General features: G+C 39.1%; 1 protein-coding gene and 1 pseudogene across 5 annotated transcripts in view; one reads left to right on the top strand and one right to left on the bottom strand.

Moving 5' to 3' along the window:
• The window catches only part of GRIN3A (glutamate ionotropic receptor NMDA type subunit 3A), a 178,285-nt gene that overhangs the window by 143,084 nt on the left and 17,576 nt on the right, over nt 1-17,625 (bottom strand). The window lies entirely within an intron of this gene.
• On the top strand, nt 13,018-13,380 carry LOC136323677 (intraflagellar transport protein 20 homolog pseudogene; annotated as a pseudogene).

Raw genomic sequence — 17,625 nt, 5'->3', positions numbered from 1 at the left:
CAACCTGCAAATACCATTTGACACAGTTGTTGACTTTCTCTTGAAACACTTCATCCTCCATGCTTCTCAATCCCATGGTCTTGTTTTCTTCCTACCTCACCAGTTGCTTCTAACCGGGGCTGTCATTTTTTAAATCTGAAGTTCCCCAGGGCTCTGTCCTTGTCGCTCCTTTTCTCATCTCACTGCAGCCTACTGCATTTAAATACTGCCTGTACCCTTTATTCTCCAACCTGGACCTTCTATATTCAACTGCCTTCTTCATATCTCCTTTCGGATTCCTGTTAGGCATCTGAAACTTAACAAGTCCAAAGAGATCCACTGTGTTCTTTCCTCTCAGCCTCACTCCGGAGACCCCTGTCAAATCCAGTTCCCTTTAAGTTCTCCCCATGTAGCCCAGATTGTACCATCACGCACACATCAACTGCTCAGATCAAAAACAAAGGTATCAGCTTTTAATCTTTTTTTTTTCCTTCACATCACTCATTAATCCATCTGTAAGTCCCATTCACTCCGAAATATGTCCAGAATTCAATCACTTTCATCATCTCACTGCTTCTCGAGTAAGCCTCCATCTGTCACCTAGACTAATGTGACAGCCCCTCACTGGTCTCCCTGCCACCCCCACTGCCTGTCTGGCAATCAGTTTTGCACACAGCAGGCAGAGTGATCTTTTAAAAAAATCTAAATTCACATCATTCCTTTGCCTAAAACACTTTAACGGCTTCCCACTGCAACGAAAGCAAAATGGAAGCTCTTTATCCTATGCCCTCTGTGATCTGGCCCTGCTCACTCACTCCACCTGGGTGGTCTCACCACCCTTATGCTCCAACCTTGTACTGGCTGCCCCTTCTCCCTTAGGCAATGTGGGAAGACTCTTCCCCCAGATGACCGATTTTTTCTCACCATTCAGGTCTCAGCTCATATTTCTGGCCTTCCCATCAGACATGAGCAGTCTCCCCCCTGCACCACCCACCATGAGATTCATCATGTTCTTCATAGAACGATTTTCTCTTCTTCAGAGCGTTGATCAATACAAAAATGACCTTATTAGTTTGTTGAATATTTCTCTCTGCTAAAATGAAAGTTTCTAGAGGGCCCAGAAACTTAATCCCCACCCTATATCCTCGGGGCCTTGATGAATATTTAATGGTGTTTGTTTTTCTGACTGACTCATGAACTCAGGATGCCTCTTGATCACTTATTAAAATTTATCTTTTTACTGAAAATGTCAAAAGCTCATCTTTTAACTGATAAGGTGTATCGGAAAATTATTTGGGGATGGTTGACCTAAAGAAATTTGTCTTTGTTGGCTCCCTGTGGCTCCATCCAAGCCTGTTTGGTGCTTCTTTTGCCACTGCCACCTGTCTCTGTCTTGATCTTCATCTACCAAGGTCTCTAAATTTCTTTATCTGAACATTTACTTTCGTTGTGGCTCTATCTCTAGCTTTCTCTCCTGTTTAAACAAAAAGCAAAGGGCTTCCTTTAAAAGAAGTACAATACTGGCAAGTGACTGTATTTACTGAGCATTACAAATCATTATCATCATATTCAAAGAGCTTGCTGCTTTGGCAATTGTCTTAAAACAAAGAGACAATTTAGCTGTAATAAAAAAAAACTCATCCCTGATCAGGCGGTGGCGCAGTGGATAGAGCGTCAGACTGGGATGCCAAGGACCCAGGTTCGAGACTCCGAGGTCACCAGCTTGAGCGTAGGCTCATCTGGTTTGAGCAAAAGCTCACCAGCTTGGACCCAAGGTCACTGGCTTGAGTAAGGGGTTACTCAGTCTGCTGAAGGCCCATGGTCAAGGCACATATGAGAAAGAAATCAATGAACAATTAAGGTGTCGCAATGAGCAATGAAAAACTAATGATTGATGCTTCTCATCTCTCAGTTCCTGTTTGTCCCTGTCTATTCCTCTCTCTGACTCTGTCTCTGTATGAAAAAAAACAACCCAAAAAACAAAAAAAACTCATTGTGACACAGCTCTTTACTGCAGAATTGGATATCAGTGAATCAAATCATGCTTCCTAAAATATTCTCACATAGGATATCTTGATAGAATAGGGCTAATTAGTTCATTCAAAACCTGAATGTAATGTTATAAAGAAGCCCAATTTAATCCTTTGGTGTTTGAGGTCATATTCACTTCCAGAGTAACTAAGTCATGTTTCTAGGCAATATATTTCATTCAGAAAATATTTTTTGAATTGCTTTTATGTGCCAGGCACTGAAACATATATTGGGAATGTGATGACCATGAACAAATCAGGCATGTCATCTGTCTACATAAAGCCTAGGGTTTTAAGGGGGAGGTATAAATTAATGAAAGAAGGTGGAGGAATTAGCCAAAAAAAAATGTATATATATAACACAAAAACACAGAAAGCAGGGTGGCAATAACCTGAGGGTAAGGAGGTACAGGGGTAGGTGGTGGAGGAGAACAAAGGGGGAGAAAATGGGGACAGAAAGAGACTTCACTTGGGGCAGAGGGTGAACAATGTGGTATGCAGGTGGTGTTATATTGAGTTGAAACCTGTATAGTTTTGCAAACTAATGTCATCCCAATGAATTAAAATACAATAAATAAATATAAGATACAATGTAAAAAATTAAAAAGAAAATAATGCTATGATAATAAAATAAAAAAATAGTAATAGGTAATGATTATTGGATGAATGCTTACTGTATGCCAGACAGTGTCCTAAGTGTTTTACAACTATTAACTCATTCAATCCTTACAACAACCCTCTATGAAGTAGGAACTACATCCCCATTTTACAAAAGAAGGTCATACAACTGGCAAGAAGCCAAGATGAGATTCAAAAACCAGTCTTGAGAGACATACTTTTAATCACTACATTATACTACCTTGTGAGACTTTTTTTTTTTTTGAGACTTGTTTAAAAAAAATGAGAGGTAAGTATCATTCAAGTAAGCTCATAATTATAAGTTTATGAACCTAAGGAAAAGAGTATATAGAGAGTACCTTCCAGGGGTCAGGGAAATTTTTCTTAGGGAAGAGATATTAGAACTGAGACGGGAAGGATTTAATTAATTTACATTTCATTCCCTTCAACCTCGTTCTGCCCCACCTAATACTGGAATCTTCTTTTCACAGGAATACAGAGGCTCCTCATTCACAGTTTGGTAGTTAATTCTTTCTTCTGAACTTTCTACTTCCTAAAATATAATCAATCTCTGCTGTTATTTTACATAATGGAGAGTCAGAACAAATAAATATGGGTCAGATGCATGTAAAAGACTCCCTGGGTGGCCATGATCTGTCTCAGAATAAATGTGAATTCAGGATGAATATGACACCTTTAATAATAACTCTAAGTGAACAATACTAACTCCCATTCTTTCGTGACCCATTTTAGCCACTTGTAGATAAAGCTATAGTTTGGAGAGAAAGTATTTAACATCAGATTAAGCAATTAAAGCACTGGAAGAACTGACATTATAACATTTCATTTATGGCACATTCTTAGAAAAACAGTCCTTCCTGCACGTGTGGCAAAGTACCACAACAGTAAAACGTGCTGTAGATAGAGGAGGTCATCACAGGTTCCTTTGGAGCAGCAGTTCATTTAATTCCCAGACAGACCAGGAAGCTTCAATTTGTTCCTTGGTCACAGATTTCATTCTTCACCCAAACCCTTATCTAAAAATAAAGAACATTGCACGCATGGGAGACCAAGAGAAAGGAGAATGAATGTATTGCTAAATGACCAAGTCCAAAAGGATTGATCTTATTTTTATTTTTAACTTGCAAATGAAACACACAGATTTCAGAATAGATATCACAGACTTGTAATTAGATGGGAGTCTAAATCAGCAAATGAGAAGCAAGAGGCATCCCAATGGCAATTATTCAACAGCCACTGAAATTTGCAAAAGATGCCATCATTTCCCAGGAGAGTAAACAATCATGATGTTGAAATGTCAACTGTGGAAATAGTATGTTAAAAATGCAGTGCAAAACTTCCCAGCAGTATATTTTGTCTTATGGAGTGTAGCATTATGCACAACAGTCCACAAGTAACCCCAAGGCTGTGGCTATATCAGCGGAAACATCTGTATTTCTTTGTCCATGGTAATCATTAATGAACTGTACTGGGGACACACTGGCTAGCTTAATTATTATCACCAGTAATTGTTTATATCTGACAAGGTAAGGTAATAAAATGCAAACCCAAATTCTATGTATATCCATTTGACTGCTCTACTTTACAGTTGTTTTATTGTCTGGTCCTGCATATCTTTGGCACAGTGAAGAGAGACCTCCGTTTTGGCTGCCCTGGTGATACCTTCTCTATATTCTTTTAAAATATCCTATATTGGCAGCCCCCAGAAATAAGACATAGATATAGATGGGAATCATCTAATTGAGAAACAAACTAATTACAAATATTATATATGTATTCAGTAGTTATCTCTCCAGTTTAAGGAAATATTTCTAACACTGCATAATAAGCATACAGTTTTATTTTGTTTGTGTGTGTGTGAGAGAGAGAAAATGAGAGATAAGAAGCATCAATTTGTAGTTGTGGCACTTAAGTTGTTCATTGATTGCTTCTTATATGTCCCTTGATAGGGACCTCCAGTTGATCCAGTGACCTTGGGCTCAAGCCACAGACCTTGGGCTTCAAGCCAACAACCTTTAGACTCAAGCCAGCAACCATAGGGTCATGTCTATAATCCCACACTCAAGCTGGCAACCCCACTCTCAAGCTGGTGAGCTTGCGCTCAAACCACCTACCTCAGAGTTTCAAACCTTGGACCTCAGCATTCCAGGTTGATGCTCTATCTACTGTGCCACCATCAGTCAGGCTAATATGCAAACAGTTTTAAGGTAATAGCAAGGGAATTGTTTTCATTCTTAATTTGGCAGACTATTCATCCTAATGGTTTGCAATTAGTAGATAGTGAACTTTTACTCCCCCTTGGAATGCAAGGAGCCTCTGGCTAAGGTTCTGCCTTTCTTCATGTGTAATGTTTCTAACAAGGAAGACAGGGGAAAGGAGAACAAAGTCAGAAGTTGCTCGTGCTTCTCTTTTGGCAGCTCTTTGGCAAGGCTTTCCCCTTCATGGTACCCCATTGCATCTTGCTAATTATCAGGTGAGAAAAAGAGGGAGTTCCTCAATGCAAAAAGTGGGAGAGGGCAGTCCTTGGAGGTGCTGATTATGTAACAGGCTTAGATAAAAAGAGAATGGGAACATCTTACTATTTGGATAACAAGTCTAAAATGAGTTAGCTGATGAGAATAAAATATTTTTTCATTATAAAGGGTTCCGAGGCCATGTCAGTGATTGAATGCTCATAGTAGTCAATAGATCACTAAGTGACTAATGCAATCCTATTTTAGGACTTGAATAGCTAATTGAATTTTATGAGTTTTCAGGGATTTAATATTATTTATTATGGAGAATTGGTTGTCCAACAGTGGTGAGACCAGTACCACATGTCTTTAAAATATTTTTCAAACCAGATAATGTGATTTTTGTGATGGCTTTATACATAGAGCCAATTAGAGCATATTCTGTTCCATTGGCACTAGGGAATTATGTGACAGTGCTGCTAAACCATTGTGGGAGTCTAGTCCTCTACATAAAAGGAGAAATGGGGACTGTGGCTTAGGCCTCTACCCCCATTGAGCTCAAGGTCATAGATAGATATTAATATGGCCTAGGAATTATCTGTATGACATCTTCCATGATAAGGTTCCATAATTATAATTAATAATGAATGAGTCATTTTGCTTTAGAGACCCAGAATTAAATTTATTATCTGTTCAAGGCATAAATCTTCAGAAATAATGGGATAATGATTTCTCTGATTCATTTCTACAGCTAGCCTGACATTTCTATACCACGAGTGAGCTTTTAGCTCCAAAAAATGTAAGATCTACACTAATGTCTCCCACATGTATATTACAAGTCCTTAAAGTAACTTTGTGGACTCTTATAAAATTTTGTAGTAAAAATTCCCAATATGAATATAGGACATATGTTATGAATCTCATACAACAGTACAAAGCTCAATATTAAATTTTTAATTGTTATTAATGTTTTCAAAGACTTCTGAAAAGAATTCAAAATGATCATAACACACAGGCAATTTCAAAATGCTCCCATGACCCTCGTCAATGTACTCACTCTTAACAGTATGTCCATATTTGCCCAGACATATCCTGGGTTGCAATTAAGTATTTTTTTTTCTCTTAAACTGACTTTTCCAAGGAAGATGGGCTGCGTAAGATTTCTAGAGGCTAGATATGAGTAAGGGGAGCTAATGGTAAACAGGTTAATGTGTAATCAAGATCCAATAGGTTTCAGAAAATTTTAACAATCTTTTCCGGAGGGAAACGAGGTTCATTATTTATCCATCCCAATATCTTCAGATGATGGTAACATTTTCAGATGCCAAAGGGGAAATCTAAAGACAGGTTTAAACAATACGTCATTTACTGAAACAGAGCTCAACTTTCTGCTGATGGGATCTTTGGTGGACTATCCCTGGTTTTGTTGAGGCAGCAGAGGCTGGTGATTAAAGTCTTAAGATAGGAGTCTGGACCTTTCAATTCTGAGGTTGATGCCATGCAGCTCACGCACTCACTGTCTAAGCTCTCAGAAGATGAATTTCTGAACCTGTAGTGGTGGACTGGACATAAAATCAGAAAGTTTCATTTTAATTCTTGCTTGGTAAAATAATCCATTTGATGCTCAGTTTCTTTATATCTTTATTTTTAAGGTGAGGGAGTAATATCTTCCTCCTAGAGTTGTTGTAGATCGTTTTGTGTACTAAAATAACTCTGTCAATTGTAAAATCCTCATCAAATGAGAGTTATTGCTTTTTATAACACAGATGCAAAAATAACAAAACAAAACACACACAAAAAAACTCATGCCCTGTACCCAAGACCCAAAGGAAATGTCATTCTACTGTAACTTTATACTGTACTTATTCCTCCTTAGTTATTAAAGAGTCTGTTAGATGTAGAAAATGTATTTTTATGATCTAGCACAGGGGTCCCCAAACTACGGCCCGCGGGCCGCATGCGGCCCCCTGAGGCCATTTATCCAGCCACTACCGCACTTCCAGAAGTGGCACCTCTTTCATTGGTGGTCAGTGAGAGGAGCATAGTTCCCATTGAAATACTGGTCAGTTTGTTGATTTAAATTTACTTGTTCTTTATTTTAAATATTGTATTTGTTCCCGTTTTGGTTTTTTACTTTAAAATAAGATATGTGCAGTGTGCATAGGGATTTGTTCATAATGTTTTTTATAGTCTGGCCCTCCAACAGTCTGAGGGACAGTGAATTGGCCCCCTGTGTAAAAAGTTTGGGGACCCCTGATCTAGCATATCTATAATATGAGGATGTAAAGGGCCTTTAAAAAGTATATTGTTTAAATATCCTAAACTTAAACTTATTCTATATATAATGTGTCTCTTTTACTATTATTCTTTTAAATTGTTTTTCATGGAAATTCTTTGTTTTAGAAAACTCTCAGTAATTTAGAGTGAATCCCAGTAATTTGGGAGTTTGAAAGAAGGAACTCTAGAGAGATTAGGTTTTATGTATTGGCAATATCAGTCTTTAAAAAAACTGGCTTAGTAGGTATAAGTAAGTGATAATTGTGATAATTGAGAGTCTAGCAGAGTCGGGGTGGGTGAGTTGAAACTAAAGAGATAATCAATGATCTAGATCTCAACTATCAAAAGGTCTTGAATGACAAAGAATAGTGATTGTATATTCTAACCAAATTCTCTATGTCAGAGAATTCTTATTATCTTTTTGAGTCTCAAGCATAAATACAAATTAAAACAAAAATGTATTTATTGTTGCATGGAGAATGCCAAAATATGTGCAAATATTAGTATTCTTTTGCAGAAATCAATGGGTATATTAAGGTTTGGCAATGTTCGATGTCCCAAGTCTATTCTTTTTTTTTTTTTTTTTTTTCTGAAGCTAGAAACGGGGAGAGACAGTCAGATAGACTCCCGCATGCGCCTGACCGGGATCCACCCGGCACGCCCACCAGGGGGCGACGCTCTGCTGTGACCAGAGCTACTCCAGCGCCTGGGGCAGAGGACAAGGAGCCATCCCCAGCGCCCGGGCCATCTTTGCTCCAAAGGAGCCTCGGCTGTGGGAGGGGAAGAGAGAGACAGAGAGGAAGGAGAGGGGGAGGGGTGGAGAGGCAGATGGGCGCCTCTCCTGTGCGCCCTGGCTGGGAATCGAACCCGGGATCTCAGCACGCCAGGCCAAAGATCTACCACTGAGCCAACCGGCCAGGGCCCCAAGTCTATTCTTAAGAGCATTAATTTATTATCTAAATAGAGATCTCTGGTCTGGAGATCTTCAGTAGGCTGATTCTTTCCAATTTTAACCCTGTTATATAGCTCTATCTTATGACTCAGAGATTGCTATTTAATGGCAAAATTGTATAATCAGTTTATCCAAGTGGCTTTCTTAATGGAGAGGCTACTGAAGAGAGTCCACCTCTGGTGATGAGGTACCCAAGGGAGGAATTGTGCCAAACAATTACACTGACATTATGTGGCGTAAAGTCAATGGGCAACCAGGCATTGTTCCAGGCAATATGAAAGACAAAGTAGGTGGCCAAACCAAATAATTTACATTAATATAGTTTTTCTAAATTTCATCGTGTCTGATTCAACTATCTGTTTAGTTCAGAGAAACTGGAAAATCGCCCGGTCTCCAGAGCTCTCAGCAGTTAGGCACACATGCCTCACATACGAAGTTAAATGTTGTGAAATAATCATTTAATTGATAATAAAACAAAATCAAACAATGTTGAGAAAAGAGACATTAGTTACTCATAAATGCTTCTCAGAATTGGAAGAAACCATAGCACCAATGCCATCCACCATAAGAGGCAGAGCTGTGTAGAGGTTTTGGAGCTACCAAGACTGAATCTGATTCCTGGCTGTGCCTCTTACTAGTTGAGTGACCTTAAGCAAGTGAAGTCCTTAAGTGATCATAAGCAAGTGACCTTTAATCTCACAAAGTTTCAGCTTCACAGAATATCACATCTTCACAATAATATGAGGATAAAAATATTAGCTACAAGAGAAGGTTTAATAAGAATTAAATGTGATAATGTATGGTGCCTAGCACATAGTAACAAAGCAATCAATGCTAGCAATCGTTACTACTATTTCTTTCACACTTTGAGTACCAGATATGGCTATTTTCTCTCAGCTCCAACCCACTTTTCTCTTCTCTGCTTTGGGGTGTGGGAGCTAGTAGTCTACAAACCACATTTCTGCTTTGCCAGGGGGATCAGAAAAGTGGCAGCCACCAGGGGAAAACCACAAGGCCCAAGAAAAGGGAAAGCATTTGCTTCATCTTGTCTGCTCTTTGCTTCCTGTGAATTTTCTGTCTGCTTGAGGCTCCTTTAAGCATTACCCCAACAATACTTCTTAATCCCTTCCATGGTTCCTTCCCAGGAAAACAGCTAAATTTTGTACAACATTTCCAACACTTGCAGAACCACTTTATCCTGCTAGTTAGAGATCTGGACTTGAGCCCCAAGGCCCCTCCTTAGAGCTCAGTGGCACCATCGCCGGCTGAACAGCGCTCCCTTTTCTCAAATATCTGAGTTTCAGCTTCACAGAGCCTTTTCTCTAAGCTTCCAAGTGTTAATGTGCCAGCCTATTTTTATAGATCTTCAGCCCCAGAATGGTAACTGCTTCCAGGATATGCTATCTTCACACCATCAAGTCCTCTTATAATCCTTCTAGTTAACAGACTAATAACTTTGTACCTAGTTAATTATTCATTATATTACATTTCCTCTCCTCAAATAACTAGTGTGGTTTCTATTTCACTGATACACTCAATATATGACAGTCTATTGAATCACCTGGATAGCTTAGAAAGATCTTGGTTTTGAGTTAAACTTCCTTCCTAGTGCTTATCATGCATGGGGGCCTTTTGAACCACACAGAACAGCTTCCTTCCTGGACTTCATTAGCTCACCCAGTACTGGTATGTTTTGAACCAGGTTACTGCTCCAAAGTCACAGCACTAGTTGGAACAAGAGACGAGGTATACAAGGCAGCCAGTAGGAAACAGCATGAAGGCATGGACAGAAATGAAATGATGGATTGCCTGTTCAAACTGAAATTACAGTGATGGATCACCGTTCTAGGACCCAGCCATAAAATTCCAATAAAACTCAGGAACTGATCTGATGCAGCATTCTACAACTTCCCACTACAGTATCAAATGAGACATAAAAAAATATGAAAGCCCACAACTCTAAAAACTTTTATTGATGATCCACTTATTGCTGGAGTGGAAGGATGTTGCACAAACTGCAGGTTGGTAGAATCAGAAGAAAAAAAATATATGAAGTTGATAACTGTATCTGAAACCAATAGTAGCTAATCTTTCTTGAATACATAATAATTATATATATCAGGCACTTCTTTTTTTTTTTTTTTTTTTTTTTTTTTTCATTTTTCTGAAGCTGGAAACAGGGAGAGACAGTCAGACAGACTCCCGCATGCGCCCGACCGGGATCCACCCGGCACGCCCACCAGGGGCGACGCTCTGCCCACCAGGGGGCGATGCTCTGCCCATCCTGGGCGTCGCCATGTTACGACCAGAGCCACTCTAGCGCCTGAGGCAGAGGCCACAGAGCCATCCCCAGCGCCCGGGCCATCTTTGCTCCAATGGAGCCCTGGCTGCAGGAGGGGAAGGGAGAGACAGAGAGGAAAGCGCGGCGGAGGGGTGGAGAAGCAAATGAGCGCCTCTCCTGTGTGCCCTGGCCGGGAATCGAACCCGGGTCCTCCGCACGCTAGGCCAACGCTCTACCGCTGAGCCAACCGGCCAGGGCCACAGGCACTTCTTAACACTTTCTGTAAGTTATTTCATCTTCCTTGAAATCAGTGAAATAGTGCCTATTATTTCTGTCTTATAGATGAAGAAACTAAGGTATGTGAGGTTAAGTGATTTACTTAGTAGCATTTGGCTAGTAGGTGGCAGGGATGGGATTCAAACTCAGGCAGTCTGGGTCCTCTGGGTCTTCACGTCTATGATTATTATCCCATCCTTTCTATCACTTAGTTCAATTAGAAGAGTCATGGGTTCTGCTTTTTGAAGTAGTCAATGATGTTGAATTGCTTCCCTCTTCTGATTAGAATTTTTATTCCTTAATGTAGATAAAAACTGCCTCTCCAAGGAGTGTGTACAGGAGAGGTTTCATTCCCACAGGATGATCATCATAGAAGGTAGCAGAATTAGAAGTCACCCCAGCAGATCTGCAAACCAACAGCTGTGTTTTTGCCTTTCATGTACTTCATTCTGCAGAATTCGGTGGATTGAACATTTGGTTCAGATCAGTGATTCTCAACCAAGTGGGCATATCAGAAATACCTGGGAAATCTTTCACACACACAAGCCTATGTCTCCTAGGATTTTGAGCCAGGAAGTCTAGAATGGAGCTTAGTTATATATTCTGAAAAGGCTGCCTAGGTTGAGTAACTGATGACGAGTTACTGGTTCACATCATCAGGAAGCAGCACAGCAAGAGTCCAGCTCAAAACCACAGAGTAAAACCACACGCGTAGTGACAGCTAAAGACTGGGATTTGGTTTAGGCAATGTGCACAGCCACCTTGAGTCCAGCTGTATTTATTAGAAGGGGATTCAGCCAGAACATAAGGGAATTCAAAGTAAGGCAATTAGCAATCCAAGCAGCCTTTTTGTTGGCAAACAGAGCATTTAGATTAATTTCTTACTGTTGCAGAATAAGAACTTCTCTACCTATCCCATAAAAACAACAACAACATGGACCCTTTACAAATGCTGAAGAACAGGCAAAGAAAAAAAAAGACACGGGAAATAATTTATTTTAAAAGCCAAAGGAAAATTAGAAAATAAAAACCCACAAAGACCCTGACATTTAAACTATAAACAGGATAAACATGACTTTTATGAAACAGGAGTAATTCATAAGAAAAGAACATGTTGAGATGAACAATAATATGATGGAATGAAAAAGAATAGTTACATGAAAAGAAATGAGAAAACTGAAAATTCAATAATAGATTTCAAACATGCTTTGGAAGTATAATATAAAAGCCATGATAAATATTGAAAGCACTGGATTAGTCATATGGAAGAAAAATTTAGAAAACCTTTCAGGATATAGAACAAAAGAATCAAGAACTGTAAATAATGAAAAGGGACAGTTAGGGTGGTTGTGTGTCTCGGTTTGTACTCAAATGATTCCTCTTTTGTGTCTGTTGTCCTGTGTAATTATTAACTGCTCCCCTTTTCACATTCAAAATTGTCCTGGTTTGATATAAACTGTGTGGTCACCTAAATATGGGAGGTAAACTTAAGAATTAGGGTGTACCTAAGAAAGAAACCATAACAACAGAAACAGAAGGATTAATCAAAGACATAGCTGAAGAAAAATTTTGTTTAAAAAAAAATATCAGCTTGATGGACTCACTTCATTCTTGGCAAACTTGATAAAAATGAACTGTAATGCAACATATCTGGAAAAATGTTTTAATAAAAAAACTGTCAAGCATTCAGGAAGACAGAAAATAAAAAAGTAAACTTCAAAGGGGTAAAGATAAATATTGTGGGTTTCTCATTTCTGCCGCATTAGATGCTCAAAGACTGTAAAGTGATATCTAACCAAATTTGTTTGGGAAAAAATTTTATGTCTTGTCAATCTGTCTTTTCTCTGTAAGAAAGATAACAAAGACATGCTGAGATAGATAAGGGTGTAGAAAACATACCCTAAATGATATAGATCCCTGGAAATACTCTAACTAACGTTTATTTTCCCCGTCCAGAAACCTATGCTAAGGAAATAATCTACAAAGCAGACAAAGGGTCTATAAACAAAGACTTTTATTTTGGAACAGTTTGTGACAAAAATTGTAAAACTAATTGAAATGGCAAGTTTTCGGTATATCCAAATGCTTGGGATAATATGCAGTTAATACAATAATGGTGACAGGCAGTTCATGACTGCTACAGGTCAGCAGGAAAGCCAGGAGGGAAACAGCTATGGTCAAGTGCACCCAGCGCTGCACTTTGAGGAGTTGAACAAGCGTCAGTTGTTGGACCTAGAGAATACCCAGCAGACCACAGAGCTCAAGGAAGAGTGCAAGCCCTTTGTGGACAAAATTGGCCAATTTCAGAAAATAGTTGGTGGTTTAATTGAACGTGTTGACCAATTTGCAAAAGCAGCAGAAAGTGAGAAGATGGAGGCCTTTGGTGCTCAGAACATGCTCAAATTTACAGCAAAGCAGGGAGAAGTCCAACAGCAGCAACTCCAAGCACCTAATAGCAGAAAAGAAAGTGCAGCTTGAAAGGTATTGGGCTGAATATGAAGCTTTGGGTAAAGTAGAAGTAGAACAAAATGAATTTATTGGCCAATTCATTTTTTCAGAAATGAACTAAAAATTTCATTTCATAGCAGAAGGGCAAACACACACACACCCCCTCCCAAAACCCACCAAATATCCTCTGTACTATTCCAGTGACTTTAACTAATGACTCATGTCATGTGAGGTGGTGTGTATGGAATGCAGGATCTCTAAAAGCGATAAAACAAGTCTAAAGGAGTTGCAAGCAGATGGCAGTGCATAGCTGGGAACACCCCAAGACCACAGTGGACCGGGTTCTCACCTCTTGCATTTTTTTTAAAGATTTTTAAAACTTATTTATTGATTTTATAGAGAGAGAGAAAAGGGGAGAGGGAGGAGCAGAAAGCATCAGATTGTAGTAGTTGCTTCCCATACGTGCCTTGACCGGGTAAGCACCTCTTGCATTCTTAGTCTGGACTAGGCAGTCTGTAAACTTTGATCCTCTTTTTCTTTCTCTCTCTCTCTTTTAATTCACAAAGCTTTAGAAGAAAAAGCAATAAACTATTGTTTTTCAAAACAGTAAATAAGTTAGATAATGATGAAAACAGGTTTCCCATAACATGGGTAAACACCAGCAATGTCACATCAAATGAAAGAATCTGAATAGAAACTCTCCACATTTACAGAAAATGTTTTATATAACAAATACTAGGAAAACTATCTCATCAAGTTAAGAGTGATGGTTTCTGGAGTGAAATTAAGAAATATTTTTCTAGGCTTTCACATTTTTCTGATTTTATAATTAGAAAAAAATCAAAACAGGTAGAGAGATGATTGGTTTAAGGTTTGTGGAGACATAAAAGATTTATGACATAATAGAAGGAAGCAAAGCAGAATACAAAATTGATTGTGCTTTTATCACTGCAGAAGTTCATCCATTTATTCCCTAAACAGATATCTGAGTGACTGCTATGTGCAAAGGACTATTCTAGGCCCTTAGACTAGTTTGGCAAGTAAAACAGACAATACTGACCTCACAGAGATAAAAACATGTATATAAGGGGACAAACATTAGATTGGAATGTATGTTAAGGTGATGAAATTATTAGTCTTTAAAACTATAAATAGGCCCTGACCAGTTGGCTCAGTGGTAGAGCATTGGCTTGGTGTGTCGATATCCTGAGTTCAATTCCTGGTCAGGGCACACAGGAGAACATAAGGGGTGCTTCTCCACCCCTCCATCTCCCCCTTCTCTTGCTTTATCTCTCTCCCCTACCCATAGCCATGGCTTGGTTTGAGTGAATCAGCCCTGGATGCTGAAGATGGCTCCATGGAGACTCTACCAAAGGTGCTAAAAATAGCTCAGTTAGGAGCATGGCTCCAGATGGACAGAGCATCAGCCCCAGGTGGGGGTTGCCAGAACAGGGTGCATGCAGGAATCTGTTTCTCTATTTCCCCTCCTCTCACTTTGAAAAGAAGAAGAAAAAAACTGTAAATACATTTTTTTTCACATAATCACTATAGTTTCTTTAAAATATAAAATTATTATTTTTAAAACATTGATGAGTAATAGAGTACCATAAGGGAGGCAACATTCCTAAACCAGAGTATTATTAACCTTTTCAGAATTATCCATGAGAATCTTTCAGACCATTTGTTTAGCAACTTCCTTTATATAGGATTTAGAATCACTGAACCAATAGTAGAGGAAAATCAGAATTGAGATTCAAGGACATTTTTGTATTTTGAAGTGACATTTCTTAGGAGGCACTTTAACCACTAACTTGTTAATTTTCTCATCATAGAAATATTAAGAGTTTTCTTTAAAAGAACATACATATTCAGATGTCAAGGGAGTATGTCAGCTTTTTCCCACGAGCTTGCCTTTTTTTTTTTTAATACCTGGTGAATTTTAGTGTAAGGGAACAGAGGCTTAAGAAAGACAACAGAGAGCCAGCATATTTCTTAGAAATATTGAGTATATACAATGTCACATGATGCTGCTAATCCACTTGATAGAAACCATCCTTCTTAATTCCTGAACCACTGTAAGTAGCTATGATGATCTCATTATCTCTATTTTATGAGTAAGGTTTCTTTAATTTTCTTTTATTTTTTTTATTGGTTTTTAGATAGAGGAGGTAGAGAGAAAGAAAGAGAGAGAGAGAGAGAGAAGGGGGAGGAGTAGGAAGCATCAATTCTCATATGTGCCTGACTAGGCAAGCCCAAGGTTTCGAACCCATGACCTCAGCATTCCAGGTCGACACTTTATCCTCTGCGCCACCACAGGTCAGGTGAGTAAGGTTTCTAAGATTTAGTACACCTGAAATGGATTACAGTCATTATCTTTTAGTGCCTTTTTCCTCTTGCCTTTTTTTTTTTTTTTTATTTCAAATGGGGGCGCCTACCTCTCCTTTACATGTTACTTATTCTAACTCTTTCTAGCTGCAACTTAAAGACATTGTACTTGTTATGGCTACAGGCCTATGTCACCTCTTATTACTTACAGAGGCACTGAGGAACTTCTGGTTAGTTCCTGTCTACAAGAAATGCGTTGACATTTTCAATTCCAAAAGTGTCAAACTGGTGACCCTTGAGCCCTACTGGGCCTGCAGATTATTTTTTAAAATGTGAGTTACTCAATTAACTTGATGGGGGGGGGGATCCTTTAACAATATATAGTTGACCCTGAACAACACAAGTTTGAACTGTGTGGGTCCACTTATAAGCAAATTTTTAAATAAATACTGTAAATGTATTTTCTCTTCCTTATGATTCTCTTAGTACTATTCTCTTTTCTCTAGCTTACTTTATCATAAGAATATAGTATATAATACATAGAACATACAAAACGTGTTATCAAGCCTATTTATCAATAAGGCTCTGGTTAATAGCAAGCTATTAGTAGTTAAGTTTTGGGGAAGTCAAAAGTTATATGCAAACTTTCAACTGCATGGGGATATTGGTGCCCCTAACTCCCATGCTTTTCAAAGATCAAATGGATCCACATATCAAGTCATCATGGATATACTTTAAATATATTACAGTTTTATCTACTATGATAAAGTAGAAAAAAGTGAGTTAGTTGTCAACATTTAAGGAAATATTTACATTAAAAAAATCTATAGTCTGGCTCCCTCTGAAGAGTTATAATACCTGGTCACATCCCCATGAGTAAGAGCTGGCTAGCGAGGGGTGGCTGGCTGCCTCCTGTAGAAAGGTCAGGCACTCTTCTTTTACTTACAATTTTTACTACTCCCTACTGTATTATTTGGGACTATTTTTCACATTTTCATTACCTTCCTGTTCCCCTACAAAGCATCTGAGTTTGAGACCTCTGCCCCAGTCATCAATTCTCAAACTGTACTGTGCATGTATGAATCCCTGGGGGAGGTTTTTTTTTTAATGTTTATATTGGGCCATAGCACATAATTTAGTGGAACTCAGTGAGTTTGGAAATCTACACTTTAAAAATAACCTAATGTGATTTTGTTTCAGGTGATTTCTGGTCACAATTTAAAAATCACATTAGGGGAGACTCTTAAGATAATGTGGTCCCTCAGAATCACCTGTGGACACAATCGCCTGTTAAGATTTTTTTTTTCTTCTTTTCCAAGTGAGAGGAGGAGAGATAGAGACAGACTCCTGCATGCACTCCAACTGGGATTCACTTGTCAACCCTCGTCTGGGGCTGATGCTCTGCCCATCTGGGGCCATGCTTGCAACCAAGCTGTTTTTAGCACCTGAGGTGAAGGCTCTATGGAGCCATCCTCAGTGCCCAGGGCCAATGTGCTCGAACCAACTGAGCCATGACAGAGGGCAGAGAGGTGGAGGGGAGAAGTGGGAAGGATTGGAGAAGCAGTGGTCGCTTCTCCTGTGTGCCCTGACTGGGAATCAAATGCAGGACATCCACATGCTGGGCTGAAGCTCTACCACTGAACCAACCAGCCAGGGCCTGGAGTTGTTTGTTTTTTAAGTAGTTCTATGCTCCATCCCCAGGCATTCTGATTTGATAAGTCTGGGAATCTGTATTTTGAAATGTTATCTGGTGTAGCTAACACACAGTTGGCTACCATGGGGGTGTGTGAGAGCCCTAAGGAAGTGTACTTGACAAAGGAAAGGCAGGGAATACAATGAGAAGCCAGGAATCGAACTGGATATTCTTAGCAGATCTAAGTTCTTGTCTGATTTCTTGGTATTTTGTTTGACAAGGGATGACATGATAAGATACAATTCCAGGCTTTTTCTCTTTTTCATTGATGA

This window comes from Saccopteryx bilineata, chromosome 2 (genome assembly GCF_036850765.1).
Source record: "Saccopteryx bilineata isolate mSacBil1 chromosome 2, mSacBil1_pri_phased_curated, whole genome shotgun sequence".
NCBI classification, from domain to species: Eukaryota; Metazoa; Chordata; class Mammalia; order Chiroptera; family Emballonuridae; genus Saccopteryx; species Saccopteryx bilineata.
This window is presented reverse-complemented; position numbering and strand designations above follow the sequence as displayed.